This window comes from Dioscorea cayenensis, chromosome 16 (genome assembly GCF_009730915.1).
Source record: "Dioscorea cayenensis subsp. rotundata cultivar TDr96_F1 chromosome 16, TDr96_F1_v2_PseudoChromosome.rev07_lg8_w22 25.fasta, whole genome shotgun sequence".
NCBI classification, from domain to species: Eukaryota; Viridiplantae; Streptophyta; class Magnoliopsida; order Dioscoreales; family Dioscoreaceae; genus Dioscorea; species Dioscorea cayenensis.
In genome coordinates, this window is record NC_052486.1 from 4,314,189 (window position 1) to 4,338,557 (window position 24,369).

At 34.3% G+C, this 24,369-nt stretch overlaps 2 long non-coding RNA genes across 2 annotated transcripts; one reads left to right on the plus strand and one right to left on the minus strand.

Moving 5' to 3' along the window:
• The first annotated feature begins 13,221 nt into the window (after window positions 1–13,221).
• LOC120279619 lies at window positions 13,222–13,816 on the plus strand. The gene is made up of 4 exons (XR_005541970.1): window positions 13,222–13,281; window positions 13,365–13,451; window positions 13,518–13,578; window positions 13,676–13,816. It is a non-coding gene; the product is annotated as an uncharacterized LOC120279619 (long non-coding RNA).
• A 390-nt stretch (window positions 13,817–14,206) lies between these two features.
• On the minus strand, window positions 14,207–16,241 carry LOC120278781. Its single transcript, XR_005541766.1, has 6 exons — window positions 15,911–16,241; window positions 15,761–15,819; window positions 15,450–15,511; window positions 15,096–15,187; window positions 14,866–15,027; window positions 14,207–14,612 (listed from the first exon to the last, which is right to left on the minus strand). It is a non-coding gene; the product is annotated as an uncharacterized LOC120278781 (long non-coding RNA).
• Between the last annotated feature and the right edge of the window lie 8,128 nt (window positions 16,242–24,369).

Below are 24,369 nucleotides of genomic sequence, written 5' to 3' on the forward strand. Positions count from 1 at the left end.
TATATTAGAGGGAACCAATTTAACAAATATTTTATTAAAATAAATTCAAATTTGCAACTCTAATCTAAATATAAAACTGTGGGAACATTAAGTTTGCTATTATAAATTAAATAATGAAGTTTTTAAAGTAATAGAGTTTACCTTAGAAAAGACGGTAACCATAATAAGGTCAGAACTGTCAACCTAATCATTTTATGCATGTTTATAGTCTTTCCCTCAATTAAATTATTTTCAAAATAACTCAACTTGGAAAATCAATTAAACTGGTGCATGAAATTTTAATATAATTCAATTAAATGATTATATAGATAACTACAACTCTCCAAAACTATTTCATTTTTCTTTATGTATAAATTTATAAATTACTTAAAATTCATGGAGGCGATCAATAAAATTTTAAGTTTGTTTTAAAAACAAATAAACAAACATTGAGTTTTGTTAAGTTAAGATGAGGTGATGGCCATTCTTCTAAATTTATGTTAACTTTATAAATTATATTTATGATGTAAAATTAAAGAAAATGGCGAATTGATTGGAGGTGATTTTTTTTATTACATGACCAAAAAAAAAGAAAAAGAAAAAACTTGATGAAACCAATTTAACAAATATTTTATTAAAATAAATTCAAATTTACAACTCTAGCCAAAATATAAAACTGTGGGAATATTAAGTTTTAGGAACCGTAGCCTAACCCAATGGTAATTATCTAAAGTTGTAATTTAGAGATCTCGAGTTTGAATCTTTCATATTACAATTCATATTTAGGGTCCTCTGTGCACCTCCATACCCATTTGTCTTTTTCTTTGTCATTTGTTGACTTTGTCAAAAAAATAAATAAATAAATAAATAAAACATTAAGATACCCGGAGGTAAGTCAAGCCACCATAACTTATGCACCTCCATACTCACTTGTCTTTTGCCTTGTAGTTATTAATTTTGTCAAAAACAAAAACATTAAGTTTCCTATTATAAATTAAATAGTGAATTTTTTAAAATAACAGAGTTTACCTTAGATTAGGTTGTAACCATAATAAGGTTAGAACTGTCAACCCAATCATTTTATGCATGTTTATAGGCTTTTCCTCAATTAAATTCTCTTCAAACTAACTCAACTGGGTAAATTAATTAAAATGTTGCATACAATTTTAATACAATTAAACTTTTAATATGATTTAATTAAATGATTATATATATAACTACAACCCTCCAAAACCATTTTATTTTTCTTTATGTATTAATTTTTAAATTACTTAAGATTCATGGAAGCGATGAATAAAATTTTAAGTTTGTTTTGAAAACAAATGAGGTGATGGTCACTCTTCTAATTTATGTTAACTTTATAAATTATATTTATGATGTAAAAATAAAAAAAAATTGGTGAATTGATTGGAGGTGATTTTTTTTTTTTTTGAAAATTACATGACTCTAAAAGAAGGAAAAGCAAAAAACTTGAGAAGAGGTGGAAGTCAACCCACTTACTTTTTTTTCTTTTAAGTTATAAACCAAATAGTTATAAACCAAAACTCATATTTCTATAATATTTTTCTATCTCAAATTTTTATCAATTGCAATTTTAAAGGTCCCATTTGAGCTTATGGCTGCTTTTTCACACGAGTAATTTTTGCACAATATGCTAGATTAGTATTAAATCTAACGTGGTAAAATTAGTTACTTATAGTGATAAATAAGCATCATGTCATTGTCAAAGTAAACAATATTATTGTCCAAGTGAAAAGATTGTGTCACCTATTTTAATTTCTAAAATTATTATAAAATTTACAAAAAATTGTCAAAAAACTCTCTAAGTTTGTAATATTACCAAAACACCCCTTTAATTTGGCAATCCCTAAAAACCCCTTTCTTTTAAACACAATATTTTCCAAACCCGCATAGCTTGTAACTGTGGTTAACAGAGTTATTTTGAATTTTCTGGATGAAAGTACCCATTGCATGGGAAGTCGTGGCACTGCAATCATTTCGCTGGTTTGAAAAGAAGTGGGGGGTTTTTTTTAGGGTAATCCCAAGAGACGACCTTTACTGGAGCTGAATATGTTTTTTCTCAACTTGCCTCTTTAGCTTTTCCCATCCGAAGTTGTCTCTATCCGGACATCCTCTGAAATTTCAGCTTTTTTTCCCTTTCCACCGGTGTCTTGAAGGAGAAGTCCCACGTAAGTATTCGGCATTTCATCAGTTTGCAGTCTAAGGTATTGAAGAAGTTGTGATTATCATTTTATTTTAACTATTCTGTTACAAAGAGAGATTTTTTGGTTTTATTTTGTGGTTTTATTTTTATTAGAAGATATTGAAGTCTGCAGGGGCATTTCTCGGCTAGGGTTTTGTTAGTCCATAGGGAGATTTCTCGGCTAGAGTTTTGTTTTGTTTTACATTTCGTCTGTGTACACGATCGAAAGAGTTTTCGATTGTTATGATTTGTGTAATGTTTATAATGTACGTTTCCCTTTTCATTTGATATCGTTGCAGTTTTACAAATGAGGTTTTCGTTTAAGAAATTAGTTTTAGTTTAAAACATTATGTCTCCATTTAAATATTATGGTTTCTGTTTAAGAAACTAGGTCTCTGTTTAACAAGTGATATCTCTGTTTAAGAATAGAGGTTTCCATTTAAAAACTTATCTTTCGCTTAAAAATTTGTGAATACTGCTTTGAATGTGTTGTTATTGTCGCAGGCTTGTGATTATGGCGGTAAATCTAGTTAATAGGCGATGCTACTTGACACCAGTAGTAGAGACCTTGGCTGAATTGAAAGTTCACATGACCCATCGACGCTAGGAGATCATCCAAAAGACACCGTTTACAGCATTCACTGAGCTGGAAGCTGTCTTCCAAGAGACGGCCCTTCATGATTCTCTGTTACAAAAGTACGATGGCCGCACCAATAAATTCAGGATCGAGGCAAGCCTGCTAAGTTTCAGGCCTGAAGATGTGGCTCTCGTTCTTGGTCTGCGTTACGATGGAGAGGCAGTCGTGTTTCATAAGAAGAAAACACGCTCAGCTTTCGAAGAGAGGTATTTATCAAAAACCTACGAGAGACACAGAGACTCCATCAAGAGAACTCTTGAGCAACTTGTTCGACAGAGGAGAAAAGAAGAAAATTTTTTCAAACTCCTGATGGTGTACCTCATGCTCGGTTCTGAATTGGCTCCTTGATTATGTCGATGATCTACCTGCCATGTGGCGATACGCATGGGTGCAAGCGACACTCAAGTGGCTTATGGAGGATGTTCCACAAACTGTCGCTCGAGTGCAAGCTAGATGCGCGTGGAAAAAGACCAACACGGGGTATATTAAGGGTTGCTCGATCGCACTGAACATCTGGTTTTATGAGCTGACCGAAACCGAAAAGAAAGTCCGTTTTGGCAAGACCCCAAGGATGTTGTGCTACAATGAAAATAGTTACCGGAAGCAAACGTCGATAGAAATCAGTTTGTCATCTCTTGAAGGAAATGAGGTAATAAATCATGAACAATATGTTTAACAATAGTAGTTAATGTTTAAATATAGTATTTAACGTTTAACAGTTGTAGTTTTTGTTTAAACATATTATTTAGTGTTTAAACTTTTTGTTTTCTGTTTAAATATATACGATACTGTTTAAATATATAAGTTAAATGTTTAAACACATTTGTTAGTGTTTAAATTGAATGATTTCGCTAAGATTGTTTTGTTTACATATGTTAGTTTCTTGAGCTGTTCCCGGCGAGTGTTGATGAAGATATATTTGTTTTGACCAACCGCCGGGGCGATTTTATTTGTTCGGAACCACCTGCTCGAAAGCAAGATGAGAGGCCAACCTCTTCCGTGCGTGCTCGACGTCGTGCCCCTACTTCTAGCCCAATGTGTGCACACATTCCTCGGCGCTAAAGAAGCCCCCTTACCCAGCCCGACGGCAACACCCCCCTCCCCCGACCACGATAGTTCCTGCGATCACCATAGCCCCACCGACTGCGGCAACCCCCCCAACGGCAATAGGCGACGATGTCACTGTAACTCTTCTATAGGCGTGCCAGATATTGATGACCAAGTGTTCTTACCTCGTCGCTTGGGTTGAGGCATTGAAAAGACAGTCATAATCGACTGCGTCCTCTCTCCAAACAAATGAAGTACCCGAGACGGACGTCAGTGGGATGGACTCGGATTTTGACGACGAGGACGTCATCGGAATGGCCATTCGAAGATGGCCACATTTGAAGAGGCTTGCAAAAAAGAGGAAAACAATAATGCCTTTTTGCCAATCACCGTCACACGATAAAACAATAGCAGCACCATCAGTGGGTGATGCTATTATTGAGTCTGTTGCTATTGGTGACATGCCCGTCACAGTGGAACCGGATGTCGACAGTTCCTCACCGAAGATACACACAATCCCTGAACAACAAGAAGTAGCAAAGGATGTGTCTCCCGTTGATGTTGTTGCCATGGCTGTGGTTGAGAAGATCGTTGACTCTGTTGTCAATGAAATCCCCGTCATGGTAGAACCGGCGGCCGACAATGCCGCATCGAGGTTAACACAATCCCTAAAGAACAAGAACCAACTAAGGGTGTGTCTCCCGTTGATGCTGTTGCCATGGCCGCGATTGACAAGATTGTTGACTCTGTTGTCAACGAAATCCAAGTCACGGTGGAACCAGCGGCCGACAGTGTCGTATCGAAGTTAGACACAATCCCACAACAACAAGAAGCATCTAAGGATGTGTCTTTGGTTGATGTTGTCATCGTGCCCGCATCGAAGGAAGATGCTGCTTGTGCTGAACACCAATAACCGTCAATAACAGTGCTGCATGATGATCCCAAAAAAACTATTGACGAGGGGCAAGGGAACATCACAGACATAAAAACGAAAGATATGATCCTTGCCAACGAACAATATGAAGAAGTTCAAAAAGACTTTATTCGATGAAGAAAAGATACCTTGGACAATCGCACCTCAACAAATTCGAGCAGGAGTTGATAAGGATGTTCCTCAACTGCTTTATGAACATGTAAGTATGAAGTTTTTATGTTATTGTTTAAATATATTTGTTCCCATTTAAGTTTTGTAGTTTCTATTTAAATATTAGTGTTATCATTTAAAAGATTGTTTTACCATTTAACCTTCTCAGTTACCATTTAAATATTCACATTATCGTTTAAAAATATATATATTCCACTTAAGATTATATGTTTTTGTTTAATTATATATATTATCGTTTAACCACAAGGGCCAGACTATTCACACTACTTGACGGGAAGGAGATGGTGACAGGCGATGTGATGCATAATACAAAAGTCTTTAACCAGAGTACCATATCCTTATAAGAAGCGCGCCTCCATCACACGACCACTGGCACTGTTTATGTCAAAGCAGGAAGATGCCGCTGACACGATGTTCGCTATGATGGGAGATGCTACGAGCAACCTGCATGATGTTGACATTGTCATCCTCCCGATAATCATGAATGGCCACTTCCATGTCGTGGTCCTTGATAATAACAAACAAGCATACATGCATTATTCTTCATGCCAAAGTGATGAGTATGATAACGATGCATTCCAAATGGTGAGTTCTTCGATAAATAGAGTTTGATAAATAATCGGTATTTTAATCTCAAATTGTATACCTCAATAGCAGAGACTATTCGACTGCATAATCGATATGGAGTTCGGCTATACGGTGACCGTAAGGTACCCGCTAGTTCACGACACTGAAATCCCGTGATAAAAATAAGAAAGTGTCGACTGCGCCATCTATGTCATGCGGTTTATCTAGCAATTACTCGACGATGAAAAGCTATGGCTACTACAAGCAAAAGTCCCTTATTTGATATTAAGTATGTTAGCCGCATACTTATAGAAGGGAGCGCAATCGGTATCACTGCGAAAGTGGGGGTCTTCGACTGCGGGGAAACAGAGTTGACCTGATATTGTTTGTTTTCAATTGTAAAACAGTTTTCTCGTTATTAATTTAAATTCAATTCATTGATTTCAAAGTTTTCAATGTTTAAATATCAGTGTTTCTTTTTAAAATGAAGTATTCTCTGTTTAAACAACAATGTCTCTATTTAAATATGTGTTAATGTTTAACAATATACGTTTCTGTTTAATTTTCAGTGTCTACGTTTAAATAACAAAGAATGACAAGGAAATTAGATTTTCTCTGTTTAAATATCAAAAGTTGACACTTAAAAATTTGTTTATTTACAATGCCTAGTCGGCGACAATTTCATTGTAAGATCTACGATTGTGACCGGACGCGTGGCTGCGGTTGCAATGTAACTCGCGAACCTCAGATACTTACTACTCGATCCTCTTTCGTCTAGGACGCCCAGGTTGCCTTCTCGTCACAGCCGGTCACAAACGCAGTTCGTGATTTCTGTCCATAGGGTTATCATTATCAGGTATGGGGAATATAGCTTCCTTATACGCCAGTTTATAATTGTCGACAGTGAAGTAGCCGCTAATAAATCGATGAACGTTGGTGTCTGTCTGCATTAATGTAGTGCAAGCGTGTTTGTACGGGATACTATAAACTTGCCATCTGTTATATGAGCAAGTTCTATTGGCAAGATCTACAGAGTTACAGCACTGGTCAATCACTTCATAATGATCATCGACACAATGACCAACATGAGGACTTCGGCTTTCCTCAACAAGTATCTCTACCTTTGAATGTATGTCCGGGCATAAGTAGGTCTCCTATTTGTTCACTTGCTCACGGCGGTGGCATAACATGCGCATCAACTTGAACCTGATCACGTAGAACATGAAAACTTAAACAAAGTTAAGCAAAGACATTGATATTTAAACAGAAACACAATGTTTTAAACAGTAGGATAATAAATTAAATGAAGATCGAGATAGTTAAACACAGACAATGATATTTGAACAGTAAGTAAAAGTTTTAAAGGATAAGAACAATTCTTACGCGTTAAATAAAATTAACGTTCGAATACCTTATGGAGTCGACCATTTTCGTCATCAGTAAATGTCGAGCTTCTTTGATCCACGCATTGAATGACTCCGCGACATTTGAATACATTTCGCCCCAGCGTTCACCTCTGAATAGATAATTCGACCAATGTGACATATCCGATTTTATGAATCAACCACTGATGGGCTCGGGTGATGTGGCTTGCAGTTCATTCATGGTATCATCGAATTTTTTAGCCGTGGATACCCACGCAAAATGAAAGTATATGGACCAGCACTCCTCTCTCAATACCTTCTCAAGTCTGACATTGGCTTTCATAAATTGGCCTCCAAGTGTCGAAGGCAGTATGCATGTGGGGAAAAAAGGAAGACTCTCGCAATAGCGTTCACAAAGCCCTTAGACCTGTTCGAGACGAATGTAATTATCTCTTGATAATCTCTTTCATTGTATAAAGCATCACCTAACTTGGAAATGAACCACGTCCAATTGGCATCGGTCTCGTTGTCGACAATACTGAAAGCAATGTGGAAAAAACCATTGCTTTCATCTTTGCTTGTGACACCCAGTAGAGTACCCCGATACTTTCCAAAGAGGTGGGTACCATCGACAAACAATAGCGGCCTACAAGCCCTCTTGAATCCCACAATACAAGCATTGAAAGAAAAGAATACACATTTAAAACGTTCACTGTCTCTTTCCACAATTGCAATGATGCCGGGGTTTGTCTCAACCACCTTATCCACGTACCAAAGCAACAAATCGTAGCTGGAGATATCGCTACCGTTGAGGATCACCCGGGCATGCTCTTTTGCCAACCAAGCCTGCTTGTATGGAATGTGGACACCATGTTCCAGCAACATGTCCTTCTGAATGTCGATGGCCTTGTACAAGGGCCGGTCCTTGAGCTTCTGAATCACTCGTGCGCTTGCCCATTTTATGGACGCTTTCTGATGTGACGCCAATCCAATTCCACCACCGCAAGAGTGTGACGGGTGCATTGTCTTGATTCTGAAAGTATTTTTATTATATTCATTTGATGTATGAAGGCGCCATTGACAACCATCGGCAGCGCATTCCACAGTCACCCGATGTTTTTCATTCTTTAGGAATTTGAAGTCAAAATTCCGTTTGATTGCAAAATTCGAAGTGCATCTTGAAATGTTCAATGCCTTGAAAACATTGTCCAATATCCAACGACAATACTTCAGACTGATCTGACGAGGAAGAAAGGCATGCCACACCGTCAGGGTCGCCATGAGGTGGAACAGAAGCGCTCCCAGAATCCGAATTCCTGCAAATACTTTAGTTTAAACGAAAACGATCAAGATTTTAAGCATAAACATAAAATTGTTAAACGATAACTATAAAATTTAAAGGTAAAAACAAATATTTAAACAGAAACAGAATATTTTAAGCGGAGAAGACAGTTTTTAAATGGAGGCTTGATACAGGATAAACAAAAAATTGGGATAATTAAACAATAATTAACTTCTACAACTAGATAAACATAAAAGAGAAGAACCTTACAACGAGAAGAACTCATTTTCAGTAAGATACGATGGCACATCATCTGTCTCAACAATAAGATCGACTACAGAGTTTTTGAAGATGGAGTACACATGACACATGTGTTGGAAGTTAACCTCGTTTTCTATTGGACAAACCGTTTTATGTCCATCGGATGTGATAAACTTCACCCTGACACGGGAAATATCGAGACCCCATCGCTCACATATCTCAACTAACACTGATTCCCTAAGAAGTCAACGCCATGAACATTAGCACTCATCCCTCTCGTTGTATCTAGCAATAGCACAAAAACTCTCCATAATAGCCCTGTATTTTTATAAATTGTTACTCCCTTTCGCAGAATGATCAAAGTGACAGCAACGAAGAAATTCTCACCTTATCGGAAAACCAGCAGAACTCAAATCCAACAAACCAAATGAGAAGAAGAAGAAGAAGAAGAAAAAGAAGAAGATGTAATAAGCCTTCTAAACTTTGTTTGATAGAAAGCAAGCAGGAAGGCAAAAAATGCAAAATTGCATGCATAAAGGCTGGACATAATGTGATTGGGCGGTATTTTTCCCACTATTTGCAAGGGCAAAAATAAAATTTCATAACATGGACCCACTTGAAGTGACCGATAGGGGGTAAAAAGTAATTTAAACTATAATGGAAGGGTTGTCCAGGGTATGCAAAAGTTGGAGGGGGGTTTTTAGGAATTTTTGAAAATCATGAGGGGTAAACAGTAATTTTCCCTAAAATTTAACTTACATAACGAAATAGAGACAATGCATTGCACATGATTTATGTTTATTTAATTAAGTATAAATAATTTTGAAAATAGTTATGGGATAAATCTATTAGTAATAATTTATTTAAGATATAATTATGACTAGTATAGTTGGTCCTTGAACAATCAAAAGTAAATTTGAAGAAGAAAGAGATTTTTCACAGAACTTTCCATCTCTTATCAATTGCTATAGAAATAAATTTAAAAAACAATCCTGCTCTAAAGTTAGTTGTTAATTTATATATATGTCCATTTCAAAATTTCAAAACAGATTTTTCAATAAAATTAAATAGGTTTTTAAATTAAAAAAAAAAAAATGGATATTAGAAAGAAATTTATATTTGTTTCAGAATTTGAAAATAGATTTGAAATGAATTCGTTTTGTCTAAAATTTGTTACTAGAATTACAGACAGACTTAATTATGTGTCTAATATGTGGGTAAATATTAAAGAAAATAAAAGAAATAAATCATATTTTGAAACAGATTAATCTTTTTGAATCTTTTTCTAAGGATCAAGAATAAAAAAATAATAAATTTATTTCATTAATCGAAACAAATATAATTAATTTAATTTTTGAATTAATTAACAAGATTTGTCCAACAAAATATGTTGATAAATAGTAAACAATAACGCAAGTCATCAAAATGATCATGGTCATAAGCATTATCCAAAGTGTGACAAAGGCACAACTTGCCATGTGGCAGTAATTCAAAAGTGCAATCCAACAAATGTTGCTCTCTTTTCCTAGTTAGAAAGCTAAGGATGGTAGATTGCCTATTCCAACAATGCAACCTGCCAATCTAACCAATCTTCGAAATCACCCCAATTAGAAAAATGAAGAAAAACATAATTTGGAAGGAGTAATGCTATTCCTTACTACTAAGCTTCCTGAAATGCTCACCAGAATGATGTGGCGGACAATGAGTCAGCAAGACATTAATAATAATAATAATAATAACAGTAACAAATTCTCTTTTCTCTCTTTCTTTTTCTCTTCGCTCTCCCATCGTCCTACTCTCGCCGCTCACGCCGCCGTCACCACATCTTCATCATCATCGTCACAACCATCAAACACAAGCTCACTACTGCACTACCATCATCCTATTTCCGCCGTCAAACACAAGCTCTCACCATCTCCGCCGTCATCACTCTCTCATCACCTCTGTCGTCATCACTCTCTCACGATCTCAGCCGGCATCGTCACCGTCGGCATCCTCATCCTATTTCCATAGTCCCCTCACCCAATCCCAGCTATTCCGGCAATCGCCGCCACCGTTGTCAGTCTTAAATTTGTATAAAATCTCTACAAGCTCTCACCATCTCCGTTGTCATCACTCTCTCACGATCTCCGCCGGCGTCGTTCACCCAATCCTAGCTATTCCGGCAATCGCCATCACCGTTGTCAGTCTTAAATTTGTGGAAAAATCTCCATTCACGAGAAGCACACAAAGGTATGCTTTGTTTTGATCTGGAATTTGTTTATTTACTCGGGTTGATCATCCATGCTTTGTTGATGAGTAATTTTTTTGGAATTATACAGATTATTTTTTTGTCTACAAATCTTAAAAAGAGAAGGAGTTATCTCAATTGTTTTTCTTGTGCCACTAGTTTTTCATCTCTAGGTGAGTTTATATTATTTTGAATTGGTTTTATTGTAAGACCATTGTTTTTCATTTTCAGGTGGTAATTTCTGAATTGATTTGTTGTTTTGTAGCCCATCATCCAAATCAAAGAATACTATGGCAGAGCAAAAAATTGTCTCCTCTGAACTATGCAAGAAGGGGATAGAAGCTGGGTCTTCAAGTTTAGAAATTTTGAATGAAGAAAATGAAGCAATGATAAATATGGAAGTACCAACATGTGGAAAAGTTGTTCCAAAAGCAGGCATGAAGCTCAATTCTCAAGAAGAAGTATACAATCTGTACATTGAATATGCTCGGCAAGAAGGTTTTGGTATTACCAAACGACGTACAAGATCAGGAGAAGATGGAAAATTGAAATATTACACATTTGCATGTGTAAAAGGTGGCAAAAGAATATCAACCGTCAAAAATGCTTTCAACCCAAGACTATCTACTAAGATGAATTGCCATGTCAAGATGAATGTTATAATCAGTGATAATGGACAGTGTACTATATCACGTGTTAATTTGGAACACAATCATGCACTTAGTCCATAGAAATCTCGTTTTCAGAGATGCAATAAAAAAATGGATGGATATGTGAAAAGAAGACTTGAGTTAAATGATCAAGCAGGCATAGGCTTGAGTAAGAATTTTCATTCTTTAGCGGTTGAAAGTGGTGGTTATGAGAATTTAACATATACTGAAAAAGATTGTAGAAATTACATTGCAAAAAGCAAGACAGCTTAGGCTTGGTGTTGGGGATGCTGAAGCCCTTGGCAATTATTTCCCTCGAATGCACCAGAGAAATTCAAATTTCTTTCATATGATCGATATAGATGATGAAGGTCGTTTGAGAAATGTATTTTGGCAGATGCAAGGTTCATAGCAGCTTATGAGGCTTTTGGTGATGTAATATCATTTGACACGACATACTTGACGAATAAGTATGACATGCCTTTTGCTCCTTTTGTTGGTGTAAATCATCACGGGCAAACTATATTATTCGGATGTGGTTTATTGTCAAAGGAAGATACAAAAACTTATATTTGGTTGTTCAATACATGGTTAGAATGCATGGCTGGTAAAGCTCCTAAGGCAATAATTACATATCAATGTATGGCTATTCAAGGTGCAGTTAAGGCAGTTTTCCCGAACTCTCATCACCGACTTTGCCTATGGCATATCATGAAGAAAGTTCCTGAGAAGCTTGGAGGGTTAAATTAGTACAAAGCAATAAAGAAGGTATTAAAGAGCATCATTTATGAGGCAATGTATATTCAAGAATTCGAAGATACTTGGTTGAAGATGGTAAAGGACTACAATGTTGAAAGAAATGAGTGGTTGAATTTCTTATACAATATTCGTCATCGATGGGCACCTATCTATGTTAAAGGAATTTTTTGGGTTGGAATGTCTACCACACAAAGAAGTGAAAGCATAAATGCTTTTTTTGATGGCTATGTTTGTCTAACATCTTTAAATCAATTTGTGGAGCAATATGACAATGCATTAAAAAACAAGATTGAAAAGGAAAACAAAGCAGATTTTGCTTCATTTAACACAAGCTTTCACATGATAACCGACTGTTATTTTGAGAAGCAACTACAAGAAGCCTACACAAATGAAATTTTTGGATTGTTTCAAGATGAACTGAGAGGAATGCTATATTGCAATCTTGCACTTATAAATTCAGATGGGCCATTACATATATTTCAGGTGACAGATATTTTCAGAGGAAAAGAAGGCATATTTAGAAGACAAGTGGCATTTAATGTCTATCATAATGAAGTTGATTTTGACACTAAATGCTCATGCCATTTATTTAAGTTCAAAGATATTATTTGTAGACATATTTACAAGGTTTTCCTTGAGAAGAATGTCAAAGAGCTTCCACCTCAATATATTTTACCTCGTTGGAGAAAAGATATCAAACGCAGGCATACTTATGTGATGAATTGTTATGATGATACAAACACTTGTGAGCAAAAATTGCGATACAATAATTTATGCTCTCATTTTTCCAAAGCTGCTGAAATTGGAGCACAATCTATTGAGAAATATAATTTTCCAATGAAGTTTGTGGATGGGGCAATTGAGAAGTTGATGGATGATACAAATTATTGGGAGAGCCATCCAAAGCAACATTCATTGGAAGTGGATCATGAACAACACCAAGCAACATCTTCAACAACAAAGTTTCAAACTCCTTTAAAAGTTTGAACTAAGGGCCGACCACCATCGAAGAGGAAGAAGTCAAAAGTCGAAGAATTAATCATTAGAAATAAGAAAAAGGTACTCATACAAACTTCATATCATTTTTAATAATTGCTATGCTAAAATTTATTTATTTTTATTTACTCAGAAGTTCATCTTAAGGGAAATGCACAAACTCCAGATGGCACACAAGAACTTTGTACTCAAGAAAGTGTGGTAATATGATGTTATTTAAGAGTATATTTGTTATGTTGTTTCATATAATATTTTTAATATAATAGACTAAGTTTTTTTCTTAGGTGAATTCAAATTCTCTTCCAAATGCTTTGAATATGTATGTCGCTAGCTTCACTTTATAAAATATTGGCACTGATTCTTCATCACAGGTAACTAGAAAGCTTTATTTCAACACATATGATTTAGATGACTAAAAGTTCATACAATATTTGCAGCAAAATACACCATCAACTCATCTGACAATGACTAATAGAGCACAGTAGCCTTGTTACCGAGGTAAGCATGTTGTTGAAGAAGTTATACCAATAAGTGTTTTTATTTTGTTTTTATTTTTAGCTTGATCTTTAATAGTTGGTCATTGTTTTCTTTGCAGATCCAATGTTGTTTTGGATTTCTAGTTTGTTAGATTTTATGCAGAAATATGTGTTTTGTACTGTAGTTATTTGGATTTCAAAACTGTGTTGAATTTTATTGTGCCTTGGATGAAAGTAACTATGTGTATTGAATTCTATCATGGCTGTGATGAAAGCAACTGTATACTAAATTTTTAGGTTTCATGTATTCCATTTTCATAATTATGAGTTTGAATTTCTCCACATTTATTTATGTTTATATTTGCAGATTTCATATATTTCCCTTGTGCAGAAAATCCTATTTCAGCAAAATCTTGTTTCATATATTTGCAGATTTCATATATTTCCCTTGTGCAGAAAATCCTGTTTCAGCAAAATCCTGTTTCATATATTTTCAGATTTCATAATGATGGAGATAATCATGTGCAGAAAATCTATATTTCAGCAAAATCTAGACAATTTTCATATTTACAAGTCATAGTTTTCATATTTACAATATTATTGTTAATGCAAAAAGCATTCTGATTACACAATTCTGATTCCAATTCACATAACTGCCAATTACAATTCATATATTTCATATTTACAATTCACATAATTGTCAATCACAATTCTGATTACAAAATATAGTTTTCATATATACAAGACTGTTGTTGCTGTTAATTCTGTTCCTTGTTCATTTAGAAGTGTTTCTAGGCTCGAACCCGACTGCATCTCTTTGTTTCTCTTGATATCTTGACAACCTATACAACACTGAAGGTTCTAATGTCAATAAGAATTGCTCCCATTGTCCACTTTCGAGCATCTGTTGCTTCTGCATTTGATGAGCATCTGTTGCCACAGGGTAAAAACCCTGAAAAAGAGAGATACCAACATACTTGTCAATGCATTTGGGTATAACTGGCATATACGAGCAACAAGCAATGGCCAGTTAATGCCACCAAGAAACTGTGCAACCTGGACATAATGTGGAAATATGTCATACAGAAGTAAAAGAAAAAATCATGCATACACCACCATCATGCAGAAGTAAAGACAGCCATAGAACATCAGTAGACACCTCATGAAGTAACATGAGCCAATTGGGCCAATCGTGTTAAAAGGATATAAATTTCAGTTATGCTAACAAACTAGCATATTGCAGCATGCATATTATTAACAACACATAAAAATTTGCATGACATACACACTTGGTAGCAACAAAACTTACTTCAGAAATGACCCGAAGTGAAAGCCTTGCATAAAGAAGATCTATGGAGACACCATTACACTTGAACCCCATAACAGGTACGTGAGCATCAAGCACAGGATGCAGTTCTGATACTTCTGTCATCTCTGCTAACATATTATGAAGTTCCACAAAAAATTCTTCCTGTATAAAGTGATAAGGTATCTTAGCCTTAACTGAAAACTATAAATATTAATAAGAGCATTATTTACTTATGCATTAACAGAACATAGGTTCAGAGCTCTCTAGTTGCATGTTTAGGTCCCACACACAATGTATCTATATCTGCACCAGGTCCATGCACCTACAGCAAAGATGAAATGTATTCCTCCCATCAGAAACCTTCCATTCATATCTATAAGCCCTAAACTTTTAATGTTTCAGAAACTACCACTACAACAACTCTGTAAAACATTGGCAATTAGAACAACATATCATACAAAACAAACAAGATTTAGGCGTAAAATTTTTCATCTTTCTAGAGGGTCAGGAATAGTTGTCAATAAAAACAACAGTAAGGGATTCTACTATTTAGTTGCTTCATTACTACAGAATCTGTCCCCAACCTCTGTTCCAAAGCTTGATGCATTTGTCCAGTACCTCCACACTCTCACAAACTCATCATCACCTACAATACAGATGAACAAACTTAACATTGAATTTATAGTGAAAATAAGAACCTCAATGATGAAGAAATAATAATGAAATGCTTGAAAACCCAAAACCATTAGTTAACCCCATAACATTAATGGGAACTCAAATCCCACAAAACCATTAGCAAAATTTAAACCCAAAGTTAAACAACATCGATATCATCAGCCAATCTCCATTTGAAGTCCCAAACAGCAAAATTCAAGCAATCGAAACCCTAGCGCACCTGCAAAAACGCTTCAATCCAGACCCCCAGCCTAATAGCTCAAGGTCTGCTCAAAACCCCTGCGCCAAAAGAGAATGAAAAGCATTAACCCATCACCATCGACGATGCAAAGCATCAAAACGGAAGATCAAAGCAAAACAGTGATCACACCTCCAAATCGATATTGAAAGCGAAACCCTAGCCCTAGTTCCCGACAATCGGAGCCAAAACGAAGGGAAGGAGGAGAAAGAGAGGAAGAGGAGTAGTACGGTTCCGGGAAAAGGTTTTAGGTACTACACTACACGGGAAAAGGTTTTAGGAGTAGTACGGTCTCCCTTGCCGACGGTGAGAACTGAAGCAGAAGCACAGCGAAGGCGAGATGGGAGATGGCCAGGCGATGGCGAGAACCGAAGCGGAAGCACAACGACGGAGAAATGGCCCCGGTTGACTGCAAGAACCGAGACCGTGAGACGGGAGAGAGAAGAGAAAAAGAAAGGGAGAAAAAGAGAATTTGTTACTGTTATTATTATTATTATTATTATTATTATTATTATTATTAATGTCTTACTGACTCATTGTCCACCACGTCATTCTGGTGAGCATTTCGGGAAGCTTAGTAGTAAGGAATAGCATTACTCATTTGGAAGGGGTGTAGAATTCAATTTCAACACATATAAAAAAAATTACTATGAATAAATAGCAAAATGAGATGGTTGCACTACATCTATTTATGGTTTGTATGAGCGAGTCTTGTTGCACAAACAAAAATGGAATCTACAACTATGATATGATTCATATCCATATAAACAAAATTTAATTTCTTCGGACTACTTTTCTAATTTTTTTTTTTTAGATTTAGATTTTATAGTGACAAATTAATTTACAATAGATTAACAAACAAAAATTTTAAATATCTGTGCAATTAATGATGTTGTTTTTATTTTCTTATAAAAATAATATTTCTTGTATAATGTTTTCTTCTAACTTAAAAAAAAATATATATATGTGGATAAACAACAAATATAATTTGAAAACATGACTATTGAATTGAAAGGGAAATAAAATATCAACCACCATATTATAAACGATAGTGTTTTAAATAGTTCTACTCGATCTAGTTGCGAGGGTTGTTAGCTATCATTGTTGTTTGTTAGAATTATTATACTAATTTTAAAAACACATTTTAAAATTATGAACTAGGCATATAAACCCACAAATCAAGAAGTATATTTATTACAATGTACTAGAAAAGCTGTCATCATTATTTCTTCATTTCTAACTTGTATCATAAATTTGAAAATTGCTAATACACCCTTTAGCATAGATATCATAATTATTTTTATTCCTAAAATCGATGCTGACGTATATTTGTCATCTAAAGATGACAACAACAAGTCTTCCAAATATATATATCCTATTATGATGATTATATTTTGGTGAACATATTAAATTTAATGGCCAAATGTGTACTTAAAAAAACTCAACAATTCACTCACTATATTGAAAAAATAATAATTTAGATAAATGTATTATTATTATTATTATTATTATTATTATTATTATGCTATAAAGTAAAAGTTTCAATATAATGTAAAGTATTGTCCAAGAGGTAGATAATGATCGCAAAGATATTGAATAAAGTTAAGCTGCTCAAAAGTTTGTAATGTTTGAAATCTCTAACATCAAATGTTTTTATAGTGGCTAGATTTATATATATAGTATCCAACACATGCATTAATTAAATTAAAATAATATATATTATTATTTTGATAAATTAAATATGACGTATATAGAGTTAAATACATTATTTTTGGTTAAGAGGTTTTTTAAATATATATATATATATATATAAAAAAATGCTAAAACATCTTATATGCACACATCCGCCACTTGTTTGCATTATAAGTAATCACAAATAAATATATTGTATTATAATGATAGTATACTTCAATTTAATGTGTTGATTTGATGTTTTCGTTCTTAGTATGAGTAATTAAAAAGTATTTGGCGTGTATAAGACTCAATAAATAAAATAATATGCATTCTTTTTTTATATATAAATGACTTGGTTTAGTTTGCATTTATCTCCTTCGACGGTGCTATATTTATATATAGATATATTTATTATTGTTATTTTTCATGATTAGTTATTCTCATGAGTTTAAACAATCTTTGCATTTACACAACTTTTTTGTATGAATCTCAAACTGAAAACTTAAGCTATTTATTTTAAAATTCATTTTGGAATTATAGCGGTGTCATTATATTAAGCACCTCTCTTGCATGAGCACTATGAAGAACAAGCTAAGAAGCAAAGTTATTCTATTCATAAATTCATTAAAAAGAAAATAAGAAGGCATCATTATATTTTATTATAATGATCATTTTTACTTATTTTTATAGTTTTTGAAAATAAATAATTTAAAAAATGACTTTGAATTGATATGTTGAATGAAACCTGTTAGTTCCGTCGGTGTGGTTTGTGAGTTTTAGGTAACACTCAAGCACTCATAGAAATCTCACACAAACCAACAAAAAAAAAGACACACGACGTTGATAACCTCAGTTCGGCGTCCACTCGCCTACGTCTGGGGGCCAAGTCCGGAGATAAACAATCCGCTAAAAGAGGTGAAAATACATGAGTACAAACACTTGTCACTCAACACTCACAAACAAAGATCACTACCCTCTCTAGATTGTCTTGTGCACCCACTCTCTAGCTCCAGTCACCCCTCAATCTACGAGCAAGGTAGCTTATATAGACGCCTAAATGTCCCAAATACTGCTGACTTGACTGAGTTCTGGTTACGTTGCGGATGACCTCAAGACCTATTAACCTCCACTTAGTCCGAGTCGATGCAGCCAAAATCTTCTGATCCCGACTGCAAGCAACTAGCCTACCTCTTCAGTTCCTCATCACGCAGTCCCCTCACAAGGGGCGCACGTCCTTATGCGTCTTCATAAAACTTGCCAAACTTAGTCTTCAACCTTTGGTCTTTAAAGATTCTCTAAACTTAATCTTCAATTCACCCAAGTTTGGTCCTCAAATCTTGCCCTTAATAAACTTCAATAATCTTCATCAAGGATTCTTCAATTCATATCTTCAATTTGCCATCATTAATACAATGAATAGATATTTCTTCAATTAAGCTCCACCATATTTAGTCTTCAATCAAATCACCTAAATATGGTCTTGATATGATCTTCTATTCAAATTGTAACATGTTACCAAGAATAACTCCACCAAGATATTCAAGATATTTTTCTCCAAAGTTATAAACATACTAAAAATAGCTCTACTAAGATCTTCAAGATATTTTGCCTTGCAAACCAAGTCTCCTTGCCATGTCACCATACTTTTCATGTCATCAATTATGCCTTGTCACCATGATTGCCATGTTATCTTGCCTTGGTGTCAAATCATGCTAATTAAATAGTGCAGTTGCATTAATAAAACCGATTAAATATACTCAAATGACTTGCAAAATGTTAAATATGAGGTTCATCTTTTTTTTGATGAAAAATTTTCAATTAATATTTATGTTTTCTCATTTAGTTCTACAAAACTGGAAGACTTTCTATGGGTTAGGCGGCTATATGATAACTTAACACAAGCCAAAAAAAAAATATGTAGGATTAATTAAATTTCAAACCGGGTTTAGGTTCTACAAATTTTAGCCCGGCCCAACTCAATCAAAATAAATAAATTACATATAAGATGTATTATAATTTGATAATATATGTGCAACCTTTCAGCTTGCCTCTCTTATATTTTGTATTGTATATGTTTTGTTTTTTACATGATTTAACAAAATATATAGATTGCAATAGAGCTTTGATTTAGTTATTTGTATTATTTTATAAAAAAAATATAAATTTAATTTATTTTTTGGCTGGACTAAGCTGGGCCTAGGCATAATAAAGTTCCGATATGGTTGAGTTTTGGCAACATCATCTATCCCGAATATAGCCGGCTCAACCAAATTCGTATGTATGAGCCCTTTTGAGTCTAGCCTAACCAGGCCAGGTTTAGCCCAACCCAATGTCCACCCTAAATAACATTATCATTTTGTATTTGTAATTTAAAAATAAAAAGTTTATATGCCCAATTTGAAAAAGATTCTATATAAACTGCACCATTTCAATATTTTTATAAAAGTGAATACCATATTTTACCTAAGAAAGTTACACTCTAATGCAAAAGAAATGTTTACTTTTGGAATAATACCAGAATTGATCCCTCTACTTTTCTCTCTCTTCTTTCTCTTTTTTGTCTTTCTACTCAAAAATGCTCCTAATTAGTCCCTCTACTTTTAAAAATGATTCTACTTATTAGTGCCTTCTACTAAAAAATTGGCCAATTAGTGGTTGTATTTTCAAAAGTAGAGGGAATAGATGGGAAGAAATTAAGGGTAGAGAGACTAAATTGGGCCATTTTTAAAAATAAAAGGACTAGTAGAGAGCATTTCTGAGTAGACGGACTAAAAAAGAAGAGAAAAACAGAGGGACAAATTTGGATATTATACCTTTACTTTTCAATTCATATTCTAACACCAATTAACATTTAATATAATAATATTTTTATTATAATAAAATAGGAAATATAAATTTAATTGATATTATAACAAAACAAGACCCTCGATATAAATTATAACAAATAATCATTAAACTAACCAAATATGTAAGCAAATATCTTAATTAATTAATATATTAATATTATAATTCTTCTTCAAAGATATTTAAGCTTTCATATGTAATATAAAAATTAAACTTTATTCAAGGGTTGACCAGAGTTAAATTCATCACCTTCTTATTTCTATAATAAAATACACATCAATAGTTTTTTTAAATTTTAATTTAGGGTTATTTTTTCACTAAGCCAATCAAACCGATAAAAAATTAAAAACCCACCAAGAATATAACCATTTTGTAGTAAAATTTGTGTAAACACTAATAAAAACTAAAAATTATATTTATTTTGTAAATATTAGATTTTCACACGAGTAAAATTTAAAAAATAAACAAATGAGATATATACTAATAATACTAATTATATAGATATTTTATACATAGAATTAGCATTTAATTTATCAATAATTGTTTCATTTTAATTAGCATTTAATTTATCAATACTAATAATATAGATATTTTATACATAGAATTTTAAATTTAAAAAAATCTAATCATTCCCAACTAAATATAAAAACAAATCCATGTGTCCCTTGAAACTTTCATGCAATCCTTATTCTCAGAGCAACTTTAAACGGGCTCTTCACATGCACTCAATGAGCAGATAATGAAAAATTCAACCATTAGAGCAACTTTAACATCATTCAGTGGCAGTGGCGAAAGCAGAACTAAAATTAAGGGGATATTAAATTTAAATTTAAATTTTTTTTTAAATATTAAATAATTTCTATTAATTTAAATTTGAGATTATAATAATAAATATTTTAAAAATAAAAAATATATATATCTAAAAAATTTGGTTTATGTGTAAAACCGCTATTATATCTACAAAATTTGCGATTAACTCAACTAGTTAAACACTAAAATTAACAAATACTGTAATTAAAAAATAATTTTAAACAAATTCATATATGAGTCAATTATTAAATACAATAATTATTCCAACAAATAATCTAATGAATAATTAAAATTTCATAACAATTAATCACAACAAGTATATAACATTTTTTGACAATAATTTTCATAATGAAACAAATATTTAACAAATATCTAACAATCATTCAACAAATATAAATATTTTTACACAAAAAATAATCACACAAAAATTAAAAATTTAAATTAGATATAAAACAAACAGAAAAAAATTTAATCCCTATAATGAAAATAAAACATAAACTTGAAGATAATTTATCAAAGAGAAAAAAGTCACCAAATCCATGATATTTGCAATGTTTTTTTTTTATTTTAAACATTTTGCGATAGCAATTGCATTTTTTAGGATTTTATTTTTATTTTTATATTAATATCCTAGCTAAATATTGATAATTATGTATTGATAACTTCAATAAAAAAAAATATATATAAAGTTTAAAAACAAAAATTTTTGAGGATTTATGTTTGGCTAGCCATATTATTTATTGTTAGTGCAACCGCACTATTTATTGGCATAATTTGACAGCTAGACCAAGTGACATGGCAACCAAGGTGACAAAGCATAATTGATGATGTGGCAAGTATGGTGACATGGCATGGAGACTTGGAGTGCAAGGCAAATATCTTGAAGATCATGGTGGAGATATTTTTAGTAAGTCTACAACATGTGAGCCAAATATCTTGAAGATCATGGTGAAGCTATCTTAAAGATCTTGGTGGAGTTATTTTTGGTAATGCATTACAACTTGAAGACAAGATCATATCAAGACCATATTTAGGTGATTTGATCAAGACTAAATATGGTGGAGCTTTAATTAAAGAAAGATCTATTCATGGTGTGAATGAAGGAGATATGATTTGAAGAATCCTTGATGAGAATCATCTGAAGTCTATTAACTGAGAAGATTTGAGGACCAAACTTGGGTGAATCGAAGATCAAGTTTGGAGAATCTTTGAAGACCAAATTTAGGTGAATTGAAGACTAAGTTTGGCAAGTTTCATGGAAGACGACTAAGGACGCTGCGCCTTGCTAGGGGACTCGCGTGATGAGGAACCGAGGAGGTAGGCTAGTCTACGGGCAATCGGGATCGGGAGATTTTGGGCCGCATCGACTCGGACTCAAGCATGACCGGGAGGTTGATGGGTCTTGAGGTCGTCCCGCAACGTAACTGAACTCGGCTTAAGTCGGCATCAGGGCCATACGTTGCGAACTTATGTTACAACAGAGTTGCAATGACTAATTTCAGCGTGTTTTTTTAAATTAGTAGCCGCTGAGATTCTAAAAGAGGTATGTGCTATATTTGGGACGTTGAGGCGCTCTATATAAGTTACCTTGCTCGTAGACTCGTAGGTGCGACTCTTGAGTGACTCTTTGAGGAGAGTGTGTGAGCACCAAACAATCTAGAGAGGGTAGTGATCTTTATTGTTGAGAGTGTGAGTGACAAGTGTTTGTACTCATCTATTTTTACCTCTTTTAGTGGATTGTTTATCTCCCGGGCTTGGCCCCCAGTACGTAGGCGAGTGAGCCTAACCTGGGTTACCAACGCTGTGTGTCTCCTTGTGTTTGTTTGTGTGCTTTTTTTCTTTATTGGTTTTGTTTGAGACTTCTATGAGTTCTTAAGTGTTACTTAATACCCACAAAACCACACCGAGGAACTAACAAGTGGTATCGAGGCCTCGATCGCCGTTTTCACTTTGGTTTCAAAGTCGGCGAGGTCCTAACAAGTTCCATTGATGGCCGGAAAAAGAAGGAGCTTCCGTACACGACCACCGCTGCTAAATGGATCCAACTATCTATATTGGAAGGCACACATGAAGGCGTTTATCAAGTCCATTGATGAGAGTGCATGGATTGTTGTAGAAGAAGGATGGTCTCCTCCTACTCTAGTTGATGAAGACGAGAACGTGATTATGAAGAAGAAAAGCTGTTGAGTGTCGAAGACATGCGCAGTTAATGCTAATGGAAAAGCTCTCAATGCAATTTTTGGGGTGTCGATGAGAACCAGCTCAAGTATATCAGAACATGCGAGAGTGCCAAGAAAGCTTGGGAGATTCTTCAAACCATACATGAAGGTACCAACTTGGTAAGAGAATCCAAACTTCAACTCGTAATAACTATGTTCGAAAAATCTCAGATTGCGTAAGATGAGACGATAGCCATGTTCAATGCCAAAATTGATGGACATTGCAAATCAAGCCTACCAGTTTCCTGGCAAGGAGTACTTGATAAAAAGCTAGTCCAGAAGACTCTTAGATCACTCCCAAGAAGATTTGATGCAAAAATTTCGACAATAGAAGAAGCAAGAGATATTTCAACTATGAAACTGGATGAGCTGATGGGGTCTTTGCAAGCATATGAGATGAATCTTAATCCTGAAAGAAGAATAGAAGATATAGCCTCAAGGTCGAAGCAATAAAACAGAAGGAGTTACAACAGGCTGTTATAACAGAAGATGAAGACGAAGAGGATAGAGAAATTGTTTTCTTGTCAAGAAAGATGCATGACATGCTTAGAAGATACAAGACACAAGGCAAGAAATTTCAAAGAAAAGATGGTCTAAATAAAGAAAAGGAAGAAGTTGAAGATCATCACAAAAAGGGATGAAATTGAAGATCGCCCTCACGAAGATCAAGCGTAGAGAATGTGGAGGCTTTGGGCACTATCTGCCGAGCGTGCTAATACTCTCGAAAAGAAAGGAAAATCATCAATGCTAGATGGAGTGACGACTCGATGGTAGCACTCAAGAAGACGTATGAAGGAAGTCTCGAGCAACCATCATACGCCCTTTCCTCGCCGCGATGAATGGATCTCACGCCGCTGCAGTAATATGCTGCAACATCGCCTACAACATTCATCGAAACCGATAAAGGAGTACAATGAGGGAAGAGTTGAGTATATGTAAAGAAAAAACCTGCTCAATGCCGAGAAGACCTTGGACTCTATGAACAAGGGTAACGCTAAGCTCGATCGAGATTCTTTCTGCTTGAAGAACTAGAAAAAGCCCGAC